At 35.3% G+C, this 16,409-nt stretch overlaps 1 protein-coding gene across 1 annotated transcript in view; it reads left to right on the top strand.

The window, feature by feature from the left end:
• The window catches only part of LOC135086733 (potassium voltage-gated channel protein Shaker), a 516,839-nt gene that overhangs the window by 98,598 nt on the left and 401,832 nt on the right, over positions 1-16,409 (top strand). The gene's annotated exons all lie outside the window — the stretch shown is intronic.

Here is a 16,409-nt window from a genome sequence, read left to right as displayed (position 1 = left end):
TTCGAGATTCGATTTATGATAAACTCGCATATTAATCGAATATTTTTCACCAAATAAATCGAGACCAATTTATAGATGAAATTTCAGTAGATACACACCTTAATATAATTATACTCATCGCGGTCAATTTTATTAAAATAATGCGATATTTTAATTTAATACATCATCCAGAAAAACATGCAATTACATAATGATTTTACTCAAACTGCGTTAATTTTAACAATGAATAATTTTATCAAGCAAACCTTACATTAAAATTAATTGCGAACATTACACTCTACGAAAAAATATATTTTATTACTGGAACATAATGGGGAAATATAGGATTACGCTTTTACAAAATGTATATTTTTTGTGTAACTTAAATTATAAAAACATTTTTGAATTTACTATGTAAGTATTTGAGCAGTAAGGGGGTTGAGTGTCGATGAAATTGTGCAGTTAGAAGGTCGATATGTCGTTGAAAATATACACAATAAGGCACGTCACTATGACTATGTTAAAAACTGTCCCATTTCATTTTTTACTCCCAAGTTTTATCGCAAACAAAACACTTAATTCTCCGTCAAAAGTTTTGAGGAAATCATTAGATTTCACAATGTTAAATAATACTACATGTTTTATAGCGCATAAACATAGGTTTCGGTGTTATTAGTACAAAGGCTAACTTTTATCGGCCAGTGGCGTGCATTGGCCGCACTTGCATGCTTTGTAAAATGGCTCTAAAATTGTTTATGGTGAAAGTTTATGTAAAAAACATACCAGCCGAATTGAGAACCTCCTCCTTTTGTTAAAGTCGGTTAATGAAAAACGTCGGTACAACTTACAGCAGCTTGCATGATGCAAGGAAATAGAGTGAGAGAGAGATAGAAGAGAGCGAGAAATTTCTGAAAACCCATCCCGTTTTGTAACTTAATCTGTTTTACTTAAGTAAGAAGTTCTTTACTCAGTTAAGAGTATATTTGACCCTTAAAACTTAAGAAAGACTGTGAAACTAAAATATAAACAAAACCAAGGAGAGTCCAATAGCATATTAAATCGTTAAATATGTACTTGGAAACTTCAGTAGCAAGTTTAAAAGTTTTTTCCAGTAAAATCTGGAAAGATCTTTAGTTTTCAACAGAACATTACTAGAAATTTCCTACCCAGCTGAAAGTATGTTCGCTCCACATTTTTATAGTTAGTGTTTTGTTAAATTTAATGTGTAAGTAGGTACCTACTTTATTTATTGCGTACTAAAGTCTAGAAACTTCTTCAAATTCGCCTAAGATCATTTTAATTTAGTCACCTAAGAGTCTCAGTCAAAATTGTTTCTATGCGGTTCTTTTTGCCTGTATCATTTACGCCCGTATTTACAAACGATGCTTGCTTAAGTGAAGCAGCAAATCTAACGCACAGCGTTGGATAGAGCTACCTATGTGATTGGTTCGTGTGTGTTCCTGTGCGTCCACGCTCACTACGAGTACTCATAGTAATGTTTGTGAATACGGGCGTGAATATAGGTACTGATGCCATTATATCAAGGAAAAACTTATTAATAACTGGCGAATAACGCCAAGTTATTTTATTCCCTAGTTAATGTACCTTTCACCTTCTGAAAGGTACATTTACTAGTAAGTAGAATGAAGTTAACTTTATAAAAACCAGTTAAACTACATTGGTTTCAAACAAAGGGAAAATTAAATGCTGACACTTTTTGCCCACTTTCACTATCGTCGTAATTGCTTTAATGCAGCCGCAACTAGAAATAAAAAGCGAAAATTGTGCTGCCACAAAAATAGCGGATTCATAATCAATATGGTTGTCCCACTAACTCGGTTACGGGCATAATGCACGTGAAATTATTGCATGTTTTAGATCTCAACACAAAACGTCAACATCTAGGTAATTAGGTTACTGAGAACGCGCTCATGCGTCATCAATGCTTTTGATTTAATTAAGTCCATAGACGTAGGGCAGGCCTCCTACTAGGTGGACTGACGATCTGGGGAAGAGCCTGGATGCGGGGAGCGCAGGACCGTGCATTGTGCAAAACTTTGGAGGAGGCCTTTGTCCAGCAGTGGATGTCATATGGCTGAAAATGATGATGATGATAGCAGTGTAAATACATGTAGTATTAATGAGTTTTGTGTGTAACGGAATAGTATGATGACGGATGAAAGACAGCTATGATTTGAACGATGAATGATGAGGAATGATTGGTCTATGGAGGATATGGAAGGGATAAATGAGGAACGAGGATTGAGAGTGAGAATAGTAGTTTAAAAGAGGAGTCTGTTGTATTCTGTGAGTGTATTGTGAAAGACGGAAGACGGACGAGTTCTATAATTATTAATACTTGTTTAACGACAACATTCACCCAGTGGTATTTATTCAAGAACCAGAACTCCTACTTCCCACATACATTCCTGATTTTCCTAAGATCAGACTTTTCTTAAAATTCAACTCAATTAGGTACATGGTATGTTAAGCAAAGTTTCATTACGTTGTACTATATTATAGTTTTACAATCACTCCACAAAAAAATGTTGGAAAGCAAAGCTCTTTTAAAATAAAACTATAAAATCTTCTCTGGTTTTTCTGTTCTAAAGAGGTGTGCGTTCACCACTCAGAACCACTCTTTTGAACTGAAAATTTTAATATCATTTAGAACAACAGAAAAAATACTTCTGAAAATTCAAGAAATGTGCTCAAACCCTGCTTTGTGCCTCGAACACACGAGCGCAGCGTGCCGGTACATGTTCCTAAAGACTGGCAAATTCCAACGTCATGCTCAAGGCAGTGCAAGCAGAAATTCAGATTCACAACCTCACGTAATATTGAGGTAAGCAGCTTAAGTGATGCTCTGGCCATCCTAGGATACCACTTTGATAGTACGAGCTTTTAGCTTTCACGACATAAGCTCCTTGTGACTGTCTCGTTCACATATTAATACTGTTAAATTGCTAATGTACGTTCATATTTGCAGGTGCAATGTTCTGCCTACTAAGGCTGGGTTGCACCATCTTACTTTGACTGTAACAAACTGGTTATGGTTATGGTTGAAGTAAAGTTAGTGCATTTCCGCCTTAGTTATTATGTAGTATGAAGGAGAGAAATGACGATAATTTGCTCAATCAATGTCCAAAGCTATCACAATCTCGTTTCGTTTCGTTTCAGCCAAATGACGTCCACTGCTGGACAAAGGCCCCAAGATTTTCCATAATGAATGGTCCTGCGCTGCCCGCATCCAGGCTCTTCCCGCGACCTTTACCAGATCGTCGGTCCACCTAGTAGGAGGCCTGCCCACGCTACGTCTTCCAGTAAAAATACCTTAGAAGAAATTATGAAAAGTGACTTTAGATGAAGTAATTGCTTGCTTCTGAAATATATTGTGGTAACGACAGACAACTACGGAATCCTACACTGCGTGTGGCGCGACACGCACTTGGCCAATTTTTTAAGCAATAGCGATGCCGATGATGTTTTTTTTTAATTTCCAATTTTCTTAATTTCGACATTTATTCTGCTTCTTTAGTGTTCACAAATGCAGATGGAGGCAATTTTAGTTTAATTTGATTAGACGGTTTAGAATAAATTGTCATTATCATCATAAAAAAAATCTTTTTTTTTTACTTCAATAACCCATTTTTACTGGCAATTTTACTCTATTTCTTGCGGGAAAAATTACGTGATATTTTCCGAGACCCCCCCTCTCCCCCACGTGAGATTTAGTGAGGTTTTCGTTGACCCCCTCCCCCCCCCTCAAAGTCTCACGTAATTTATGGACGCCCCCTTATCTACTACAAAAAAATAGAATTATTTTAAAATTCTTAACTTTCAACTAACTACAAACAGTAACGCCACTAATCAGCAATTTAGCGAAAGGTCATAGACAGTTCGTGTCAGTACAAATTCAAGGTTTGATTCCAGGAATCGAAAAGTGAAATTATGCCTCCATCGATCGTTAGGGGAAAAATTGTGTTGTCTAACCCCTGGTATACATACAAAAACATTGCACTTATCTGTGTGTGAGTTATGAAAATGAATTTAAACAAAGAGTTTATGGCTGGGTTGCACCATCTTACTTTAACTTTGACAAACGTCAAAAATCTGTCAAATTCCATACAAAAACACCGGTTATCGTTATAGTTACGGTCAAAGTTAGGTGGTGCAACTCAGCCTAAGTTTTGAGGTTATTCTTTGATAGGTAAGCGCAGCGTATAACCGCTTGAATAAAATTATTAGAAAATTCTTTTTTTTCTGCTCTAGTGTGGGTTGTAACAAATAAATTACAACATCATCAGCTTACTGCTGGACTGGACATTAGAGGACATCTTATTCCACCTTAACATACATTTCTAACACTGTTTACGTTGCGGTACGTTGCAGTATCTATGAAGTTTCATACAAAAAAACTGACCGCCTCGATTTGATATGTTTACGATCCCTTTACGGGTTGATAAGTGTGCGACAACCTTAAAAGTCCCTGATGGTCAAAGAACTGATCTGACAGATAGAGTAGGTTTTCTCTCTTTCAATATACATACTTAAAGTCTGGTCCGTGAGCACGTAGAATTGATGTCTAATGACCCGTAGCTACCCATCCTTATCGCTCGCGCGTAATTATGTTGCTATCGCGCTCGCACACTCACTGCGGGTGCTGCGGGTGCCAGTCGCACAGTCGCAACAGCAATATAATTACGCGCGAGCGATAAGGATGGGTAGCTAGGGGTCATTGGACGAAATTCTACGTGCTCACGGACCAGGCTTTACCACTCTTTCAATATGTCTCAGATAGAAATTCCAGACATGGTTAAGGGTATCCTTACAACCTTTATTTGTTAGACAGCGTTTGTAAGAAAACTATGAAAGTTTTAACTGAAAATTTATGGGCTGTAAAGCTTTCAGCAAGCAAAACCGCGCCTACGCTACGCCTAGTTCATACGGTCATAATTAATTGAGGTATGTAGGACTGCAAGTGGGTCAATGAAGAACTTAATTCAATGCCACTTATTAATAGCTATAGTAACTGTGTCAGTGTTTTAAATAGCTTAGCTACTATTCTTGTGCTTTGGTTACATAATTGATACGGTAAAAAGATTTCACATGCTCCGATTTTGGGGTTACGGAATGCGATTTAAAAACTTCCTGGTCCAGTTCTCTATTTTGCTAGGGACCAATTTGACCTTTGTTGCAGGGAATGGTCCTAATCTCTTTTGACACTCTATTGACTCTCTCTCTCTCTCTCTATGGACCATTAGGTATAATTAGTTCGTCCTAAACTTTCGCTAACATCATGGTTTATCTCTGTTTTTATTTAAAGAGCAACATTTGTATGTATATTTCAGAGAACTCGCTAAATGAAACGTTATGCGAAGAAAAATTTATAAAAACAACCAGTTTTCTTTTTTATCAAGTTGTCGTGACAAAGCTCAGGTTTATTATGAAAAAGTTAAACTGTGTTTAAACAGCGTTCTTAGAAATGACAAACAATTGATGCAACTATAATTTTAAAAAGGTGACTCACATTTTACGGTGGTAGACAGTATTAACACTTTTTAGATAATTAGCGAGTGGTGTGACTTGATATTTTACAAATTATGTGGTCCCTAATTATAAATGTGCGTGTGTGGTTTGGCGTAGCGTAAAGTGACAACATATTCTTTGACAACGTCACCACAAAATTTCAAGCTGTTTAATATAAGGTGTTGCCTCATAAATATTCTGGTATATTTATAAAAGCGAAAGGTCACTGACTGACTGACTGACTCACTCACTCATCACGAAATCTCAGAAACTGCGAGTGCTAGGAGTCTCAAATTTTGCATTGGGGTTCCTTTTGGAACGTAGGTGCTCACTAAGAACGGATTTTACGAACGAAACTCCCTAAGGGGGTAAAACGGGATCCATGCATACGAAGTCGCGGGCTGCCGCTAGTAATACTATACGAGTAATAGAGCTGTGGTTTTCTAAATAAAAAGAAAAATTAAAATTAAATAAGGTTTATGTGTTAAACAAGATCATCATTAATTAAATAGACAGCCAGACAAATGCCTTCAGTCCGATTTAATTGGTGCTATCGGAAGTTATTCATGGAAATCAATACAAGTATTATCTAGTTGCATGATACATCAACAATTAACTAACGCCCATATTCACAAACATTACTATGAGGTCTCACAGTGCGCGTGGACGCACAGGGTGCCACACGAACCAATCACAACAGAGCTCTATTTAAAGCTGTGCCTTCGATTTAATGCTTCACAAGCAAGCTTCGTTTCTTAATACGGGCGTATTACTGGGAGACGTGAATACTCGTATTAGGCTTATGGATCCCCATCCAGGTTTAGATAGCATCTTAGGTAAACTAGGTGTTAATTGAATAGTTAATTAGGAATAGAGTCCCGATTAATGTAGTCATAACTGCTGTAATGTGTAAAATACGAGTGTTTCATCATCATCATCATCATTTCAGCCATAGGACGTCCACTGCTGAACATAGGCCTCCCATGCTTTCCATGTTGATCGATTACCTTTACGATGTCGTCGGTCCAGCGGACGTCCCAAATACGAGTGTTGAAAGTATTCGATTTTAATGAATTTGTGGTGTAAATTTTTTGCATTGCCATTATTTGAATGGCTGTCTGTAATGTATGCCATAATTAATTTACAGAATTTCGGGCCAACTATCCTACACTTGGGTATTAATGTGACAGTTACAGGCAAACGCAGTTTCGTGACACTTGAGTAGATAGATACAGAGACAGTGAGTAGACAGTTTTAATGGGTCTGCTTACGTGCTACCTGATTTGCAAATGGACAACTTAACTAACAACATGTTTATATTTAGTGGTTGTAAAATAGCGTACGTCGCTCCACAGTCTGGTCGCTTTAGCTCGATTGACGTCTGCCTAATTTATTATTTGACAAAGATCATAAATGCAGAACGAATACAATGACTTCTTCTTAAACTGTAGGTGAATGGTTCTGCCGCCACTTTTGCTCAATACCAGCTGATATGTAGTCCCGACGAGGTTGTATTTAAAATTTAAATTCACCGAAAATGGCCTGAAAACTGTGAATAAAAAGATTTTGAATTTGAATGTACAGTTCCATTTCTGCTGTATTTTTAAAGATGTTTCCCTGTAACCTAGTCTTAGGGACTCTAGGGTAGTGTTCCGCAAACTTTAGGTTACATCTAGAAAAACTAATTTGTTTTGGAGGTACACCACAAATTAGAAATCAGTTTTTAAGTAACCACAGTGGTAACTAAGTTTGTTGCAGCGCTTCTTCTCTGCACTTGCCAAATGTTTGTCTCGAAACACTGGTAGGGCATAGAAAAGAATGAGACATGTATGCCTATACATGTCCTTAAGTCTTAAGGCTTTTAAGAGCATTATTTTGACGATTTGTAACTACTAATTTAACTAGGACAAATAAAGATAATTTTGACTTTGACTTGGACCTTTATTAGTCGTACCATTATTTATTAAAATTAAGTTTTTAAATTAAGATAATATTGTGCCTCGTTACACCCTTTGCGGAACATTGCTCTAGGATAGCAGCAACAATATTATTATGCTCACTACATTTCACGCTCCGATAATATACAGAACGTACAATTACTTGCAGAAGTTGCAGGTGCGCAAGTTTCCCGACTGTAAAGCGCATCTGTTAGGCCCAGAACAGACGGTGAAACGCAACTGCAACGAAACTGCAACTGCTGGTTACTTTTGTGTTGCATCTAAGTTTCTGCCATAGCGTCCGTTGAGAGACACATGACGCGACCAGTTTGAAAGTTTCAGTTTCATTCATCAGAATCATCACAAAGTTGCAGTTTCGTTGCAGTTGCGTTTCACCGTCTGTTCTGGGCCTTAGTAGAGCATCTACCCTTGTTCGAGACAAAAGCTTCTGTTCAAGACAAGCCAATCGTAGCGGTTCCGAACCTTACAGGTTGATTCCTATTCCAATTTGCGATGTTCTGCTATCGTGTGTGGCAAGCACTTATTTATCAACAGTTTGTATTATTAATAATGTATTTTTTATTTGTTTCAGGTAATTCTACTTTTATTCGTCTGGTGCGAGCAGTTTGGGAGTACGGTATGTTCTTCCTAGGTCATCTTGGATGAATCTTCGAGGGTCAAGAATTCAAAATACGTATCTGTTTGTTGGTAACTTATCCCATTCCTGGTTTATGAATGTTAGAGAGTTTTAAGTTACTATTTCTGTTCTCATTTCTGCTAATCATTGGTATTGAGCCCTTATGGCCGTTTGCTCAGTTTCGGCAACCACAACCGACGCTATGACGACTATGGTACATTTCCATTCCATGTATTTAAAATGAAATATTCATGTGCCACAGCGATGGCCTTAGTTCGGAACTCGGCCGATATATCGAGTGTATCCATGTTGCATCGTTTATCATTGATTTAAAAATCCTTCACCTGAATAGCAAGCATTGTCCTCTGTCGCCGCATAGTCTGTGCCGGCTGTATTTCAGAACTGGTGCATATTTTATAGAGTGGCTGAACCGTCAATTATGGTTAAAAGGTGGGACAGATACGGTCGAAATAAAGTTCTAAACTTAGAATAGTCAACGATTGGCTAATGAATGTCGTGTGTTGCAATCAATTACGTAATTTTGATAGGGCAAACAGAGAGAACTAATTTAAACTTTCTCTTTGGCACTTACTGTAGGTAGTTGGTCATGGTTCAACATTGATCGGTGTGCTTTTTTGTTCATCATCATTATCTCAGCCATAGGACGTCCACTGCTGAACATAGGCCTCCCCCAATGAATTCCATGTTGCCCGGTTGGTAGCAGCCTGCGTCCAGCGCCTTCCTGATACCTTTATGATGTCGTCGGTCCACCTTGTGGGTGGACGTCTCACGCTACGTTTTCCGGTACGCGGCCTCCACTCCAGACAGAATCTTGCTGCCCCATCGGCCGTCAGTTCTGCGTACTATGTGCCCTGCCCATTGCCACTTCAACTTGCTAATCCGTCGAGCTATGTCAGCGACTTTAGTTTAACTTTTTTGTTAGTGACGACATTTTTTAAATACGCTCCATCAACGAGCTGTCATCTGAACTTGATAATACGGACGCCTAATTGCTTTTTTCTCGTATTTTTCTAAGCTCCACCACTTTTTAATTATGCCTACCTGATAACCTATTTCTGTGAGTAGATCTACTGTCACTACTGTCATCTAACATAGCATTGTGAATGATATTACTTCAGAATGTGTTATATCTTTCATTAAGCTTTGGGATGGGATTGAGATGTAATTAAGCCATCATTACAACTGAAGCTCGTTATCAGCTGTCCATCGCGAACGTTCGGATTTCAGCGAGCTGCGGCGATTACGCTCGTTCACTGTACGGTTTAATTTAACCCAACTGGTTAAGCTACAATCGATACGTTTACGTGAATGTAATCGAGTTTTCATTTAACATGACAAGTGGTTGTTATTTAGGTAGTCACAATATTTATTACACATAATATTTTAGTTTTGTGGTTGCGATAGAAAATGAATTGATCGTAAGAAGTGACTAAGTGACAAAATAATACGAATAGCATAGCAATAATTGGCTAGCGGAGGGAGTTAATCTAGCACCATAATAGTGATGTCTGGCGCTATATCGTCAACAACCGATACGACTGGGGTAAGTACTCGTATTTCTAGGGCTTAAGATCCAAATTGCCATGGTCATAATCACCAGTTTAAATTGACTGTACTTCATAGGTCCAAAAACACAAAATTCTAAAACAATAAACTAGTTAGTTAAATTTAGGAAATAGGCTGAAAACGGTTATGCTATTTACTCACGTGATTGGTTTGTTAACTGTCCGAGGGCGATATTATAAACTTGTTACAGCGGATTTAGTCCAGTTTCAGTTGACCTCCAATTTGGTACATTTTGATTAGCACGGGGAGTCAGGTTACGCCTGTCAAACTGGGTAGCGATCTGGTCAGATTGCACGTTATTGCGTCCGGTAAATCTAACTAAACAAACTATTGTTAGTTTTTAATTTCATGTGATGGAAAAGTGACATTTAAAAAATCTGTTTTTTCAGCGGTTTAAGCTCTTGTATTCGCAAATATAATGTCGCAAATGTATTTAGGTGGCTTTAAACAACCTGTAGTATAATAGTGACGAATAGAGAAAAAGAATGAAATATAATTTTCACCAAACTAAGCGGTCCTATAGTAGGTAGGTACAGTGACTAATAAATAGATACCGAATTATTATATAAAATTACCTTTATATGAATTATTATGCTTACTCGTGTACCTACTTCAATTAATTGTAGGTACCTACATACATACATCCATAAAAAATATTCTCTTTTAGGATTTGTTGCCATCTGACTACCCAGCGGGCTCGCCTAAAAATAGATTTGGAATTTAAACTGACTAACATAGCCATAGGGTGTATAGCAATTATCAATCAAGCCTCAAGGCTTTACTGGGCATATAATATGACCCATGGGCTGTACTAGGGCACCTGTAACCAGGTCAGGTTTATTAAATAACCTGTCCTGTGAAGCAGAACGTCTCGGTGTTGTATGTTTAAGGCTTGTCAGCCTTTACTCTTGGCTTCACTCGTGTAACATTTAGATTTTATTATGTGTGATTGGTTGTTTTGTGTTGAATATTTTCCAAAACAAAGATGTCAAGACAAGATACACAAAGTCACTTTTTTAATACTATGTGAAAGTTTGCGTCAGTTCCCAAGGTTTCCAATCTTGTTGTGTCACACACACTATCGTACCCCATTCATAAAAATTCAAAGATGTACTTACATTGTACAATAGGGATGTTTCCTGGGCAGAAGAACAGGCCCGTGACCGTAAAATAAGCATTTTAGTTAAAATTAAAATTGTCTCTACCTGTAGCGGAGAATAATGTTGTGGCAGGCCTTTGTTCAAACGATCATTGCAAACGTTGTGATAGGGATAGAGACATGCGATTTTTGGTTTTACGAAGCTAATACGATAGAAAATAATACAAAGTAATAAAAACCACCTGTTATAAGGGCAGTTTTTGGAGAAATTGATCAAATAATCAAAAAAACACGAATTTAAAAGTAGATTTTTTTTCAAAAAGTATAATTTTTTATTATTTTTTGGCATTTTCTGAGTACTTTATGTATTTTTTTAGTATCGTCTGTTATTTAGCATTATTACTGTTTTTATTTTATCAGGATATACTTCTTGGTTTAAAAGTTCTTACGTTTTCTTTGCAATAAGTAATCGGAAGAAAAAAAATCTATAGAGAATAAAAAAAGTCTAAAAAAAATTTTGACCTCTTTTTTGTCGATAAAAATAGGTCTAGTTTCATCTATTTTCACATGTACACTTTAACGTGACTCACACTGTATAATCCCAACAATATTTTTATTATTTGTAGCAAAGCTACTTTCTTAAATTAATTAATGAAGTGTGAGATGTAGAAGATTTAATAAAAAGGAAGCTAGCTTGAAGTCGTTAGTACAATTAATTATTTATTTTTAAAGCACAGTTTTCTGGGAATATAATGTTTCACGATAATTATATAAAGCTTCTGCAAAAAATGTAATTCACATCTTTGGTTTTTAAGAGCGTTGTAGCAAAAAGTTGGCGTTCGAATTTTAGGTTTTTATTGCTTGACGTCGCGTAGTGAGTGCGCAAACTACATTTATCTGTACAATTTCAACGCTGCGTCGACTAAACGATCTTAATCCGTAGTTGTATCGTACCTAAGACAGTACATCATACATAATAATAAAGAAATAATGTATAATTTACCTATTTGATTTTTTCTCAGATCAGACTTTTAGCAAAATCAAGTTACGTAATTAATGTATTATTTACACTAGTAAATCCCGCGACAAGTTTTAAATCTTTAAATTGAGTAGGTAAAGTAATAAGTTGATGGGTTTGAAAGAATTTGTTTTATTTTATTCTTTTTACAGCATCAAAAGCTTGTTTATGAAAAATATTTACTATTTAAATTTTACTTTTGACTTTTTAGTTTTTATGATGCGGGTTGGAAAAATTAAAATTTATTCTGATTTTGTGACGTTTCCGCACATAAATATGGATAGGTTAAATAAATAGAATGAAATGTATGAAAACGAGCGTGACATTTTTTAAACGTTATCTATAATATCTGTGTCCATCAAAGAGCTCGTAACTAAACATCGTAAGCGCCATTCAAATTATTATATAAAAGTTAATAATAAATATTTAGTTTTTGTAAATCTAAACAAGTCAGGAAATCAAAGAGGTAAATACTGATATCATTGTGATTTTATAGAATTTATTATTATAAACCACGGTCGTATAATGCTAAAAAATCAGAGGCAACTTTAAGATTTTTATCCATAGAGCAAAATTTATCTAATCGTGTTTTTAAACAGTTATCCCATTAGGTACACATGCGTTCTGTAATACAAACCCATCAAAAACAATACTTGTCAAAAAACCAAGTCTCACTACTCAGTTGTTCTACGGTAAAAAGTTGTGAGATCCATGTAATACCAAGTCCAGTCCAGGAAATCATTAACGTTTTACATAAATATATTGACTTGGCCATCGCATTAAAACACGTGTAAATTAAATTATTTAGTGTGAAATGAAACGAAATTTTGCATGCATGTGTAGACATGCAAAATTTCAGCTCAATGGGAAAACGGGAAGTAAGTAAATTTTAAGTTGCAAGATTTTACAACTCCAGATGTCAAAGAAAATAAAAGCTTGTAGATAGCTTTACAAAGAAAAGAAAGATTTATAAAGAAAATAAAAAGTACTGTCTACGATACATTTGTTAGGCCGTGTTGCACCGTCTTACTTTAACATTGACTTCAAAATTTTGGATGTCAAAAATCTGTCTAACATAAAACATCGGTTATTGTCAGTTAGGGTCAAAGTTAGGTGGTGCATCTCAGCCTTAGTGTATTTTAATTAAATTTAATACAAATAAGGATGACGAAAATAATCGATAAGTGATCTCACTCGAATATTTCTTATAGTAGGTATACAAGATGTCGAACAAATGGTTACTTACTGAAAAAGTGCTTCATGAGACCTAGCAAACGGCATCAATAATATGTTTAAGAACGAACTGAATCTATTCAAAAAACCTATATTTCCAGCTTTCATACATTTAATACAGTTACAAACAAACACGAAATCAATGGTTTCTGAGAATTCTGAGTGTCTTAATGCCGTCCCCTTTATCTGTTTATTTAGTATTTATTAATTAGTATCTCTTGATGATATTGTAGCAAGTTAAACCTAAAATCATGTTTTCCGTAAATAATTTAAATAAGAATGCAATTTACGAGTTTGTTGTTTGATTATTATATATTACTCAATTAAAAATTTTAATTTAAAAAATTAACACTTCTAATAATATGATAGGTATGGCTGGCGGCATACATTTAGTATGAAATTCGGAAACATTGAATTTTCGCATAGATCCAGTTTATTCTTTGACCTATTTATTGTTATTGTTTTAAAGAGCTCATGAAGCACTTACAGGAACAGTAAACAGTTTCTCGATATCTTGTATAATTAAACATCAAGTGAAATCACTTATCGTTTCCACCCTGTACCTATACTTTTAAAAATAAACTCATCTATTCTACTCATATTCTGTAAGTAAAATAATAAAAAGTTTGAAAAGAAATAAATTACAAGTCCGATTTACCTAAACAAATAAATTAAAAATACTTGCGGATCAAAAGTACTCAATCATACTACAATTTACGAAAAAATCACGCGTGACGCATATACGTCAGTGGGCAGTCAACTGACATAGACCCGGCGTCTACGAGTGCCAAAGCACGACTGATTTATGCCATTTGATGCACCCGATTTTATAGTATTTTCAAATTAATTTTTCATTTGAAGATTGAAGATAGATATTTTTTCTTTTTCACACAATAATAGTACTATGTTTCTTCTTAAGTATAAAGTAGTTTATGTTGCCAAATGACTTTTAGATTATGAGATGTGACCTGTTTTCTTGCAGTAATTTTCTCGAATTTTGACTATCTTAGACATGATAAAAATGCATTTTAATGAATTAAACATCAAAATTTTCTCAATACACTTTCTTCTTCAGGGTATGCTTATTCTAATGAATACATTCTATCTTCTTACTTAGAAATAAATTTGTTGTAATATTAGTTCAAAGTTGTGCCTTCGCGAGTTACCTGGAAATCGGGCTTTCGAAATTCGCTGTTTTCGTAGGCAAAAATTCAATTTGAACGAGATTTTGTCAATAGACATTCCGTAAAAACGTATGATAATTACGATGATATAAGTCAAAAGAAGCTATAACAATAAATTATATGACTAAAATCATTTCGAAATCTGCCAAATTCTCGATTTCTGCATGAAAAATGTGACAACGCTCTTAATGTATTTTTCCAAGTGCGGTGAGTACACACCCATCAGGCAAAAACATTTTGGTAATCAGTGAGTGCGTTAAGTAGCTTTTAACGAAATATTTAATAAAGGTAATGCGTTTCCTTTCAACAATTTATTAATAAAGCACCTGCTTTATTAATAAATTGTTGTAAGTACCTACTTATCCTATGGCCAGTCCATCCATCCATGTTTTAAAATTTAAGCTTCGAAATATTGAAATTAATTTTGGTTTCTGTTGGAGCCTTTATAGGCTCAAAAACGTCAGATTCTGTAAAAACTGAGTTGTTATTATTTATTTTTAGTTTTTGTTATTTTTATAGGATGAATAAGTGATAAACGCTCTGTAAAAGCTTTTTACTAAAATAATCGGATTAAGCATTTTAATGGCTAGTACGTAAAGCTCTAAAGCTTTCAAAATGGACCATTTACGTATTATTTTGAACGGACGGTATTACCAGGGTTATTTCTGTACTATCGGTCATTTAATATGGATGAAAACTAGAAAAATTTACAACGCCGACTTTTAGTCCCCCGTACAGCTGTCTGCTGTAAATATTATTGCTCGTAAAATAAGAAAAGCTCATAAATAAGCTTCCCGCGATGCTTTAGTGTCTCAAACGTTCGTTTGATTGGGTCCAGAGAGAGTTGGTAATGGTTGTCATTAACACCTTTGCTGCGGCAGTAACTTTCTAATACTTTCCATTCCTTCGGTACAAGGTCAGTAAACCTGGTATTAAAACTTACATTGTGGCGGCACAAGGCTTAAAGACCTTGTAATATTTAAGATATATTAATTTTATTTTTGGCTTCATGTTAATAGATATTGTGTTTTTTTTCTTTGAATATTAATAATAATGTATTTATTGACATACACCTGAAGGCGTTCGTGAATAACTTGTTTAGTTTAAAAATTATAGCTATTTTCAAAATACAAGGCTTATGCACCCTGTGCCGCACTGAAGTAGGGAAGTCTGGTGGGTATTCTAGGGATGTGAAATACAAATATCGATAGTTTTAATTAAGTTTTAATAAAAATTTTAAAAAGTAACAAACAAAGATGTTTTAATAATTTAGTCTAAATATTTTACAAATAAGACATACGTGCATAAATACTTAAATAAGCTATATTTAAAGAAAACATATTATTTAATAACATTTAGTTACAACTTCAAATGTTTGTCACGAAAAACATTATTTAAATTAGCAATAAATCGTGTAGCAAAATAAATTATAATCAATTTGCAGTTTTGATTTTGTTTGTTTCTCTTGACGCCATGTCGACATGTGCGTTTCTTACGAATGCGAGGCAACACTGGCTGCACGAAGCTAGCGTGGGGTGCGGTACCAGGTGCGCAGGGTACAAGGTGCTTCGACCTGGTTTCGCATTGTGAAGACATTTTATTACTTCCGTGCGGTACCAGGTCTAAAAACCTGGTATTAAGGTAGGTACATCATTGGATTCTATTTTAAGAATACATCATAGATATATATTCATCACTTTCCTACACCGGACCCAATTGAAGTTATGCCTTTCGCACGACAAGGAAGACTATAATTTTCTTAGCCGCACGGTAAGCGAGACGTACACAAGGTCTATAGACCTGGTTTCGCACTCAACGTGTTAAAGGAGGTTAAATAGGAGATGAGTCGCTCAGTTAGGAGTGTAATGCTTCACTATTAAAATCTATTATTATTTGAAGACTAATTTCCATTTGAGTTCACTTTACTCGTACGCACCTTTAAGAATCACCAGCAAATTATGTATTGTTCTTCGTATAGTACTGTAAAAACAAATTGCGCAACCCTACTGTCAATTTAAATAAAAAAAAATCTGTGTCGCTTAAGGCTTTTTCCAAGGCACGGAACTATGCTTACCTACTTTTTTATTTTTTGGACAATGAGATTGATTGAAACTTCTAGCCAAACGGTAATACACGAATAATTTTACACTGTATTATTTAGTATTCTATCATTTTCCTTAAATCATATCATTCAAAATTCTGAAAT

This window comes from Ostrinia nubilalis, chromosome Z, assembly GCF_963855985.1.
Source record: "Ostrinia nubilalis chromosome Z, ilOstNubi1.1, whole genome shotgun sequence".
NCBI classification, from domain to species: Eukaryota; Metazoa; Arthropoda; class Insecta; order Lepidoptera; family Crambidae; genus Ostrinia; species Ostrinia nubilalis.
The sequence above is the reverse complement of the archived record's forward strand: the minus strand, read 5'-3'. Positions and strand labels throughout refer to the sequence as shown.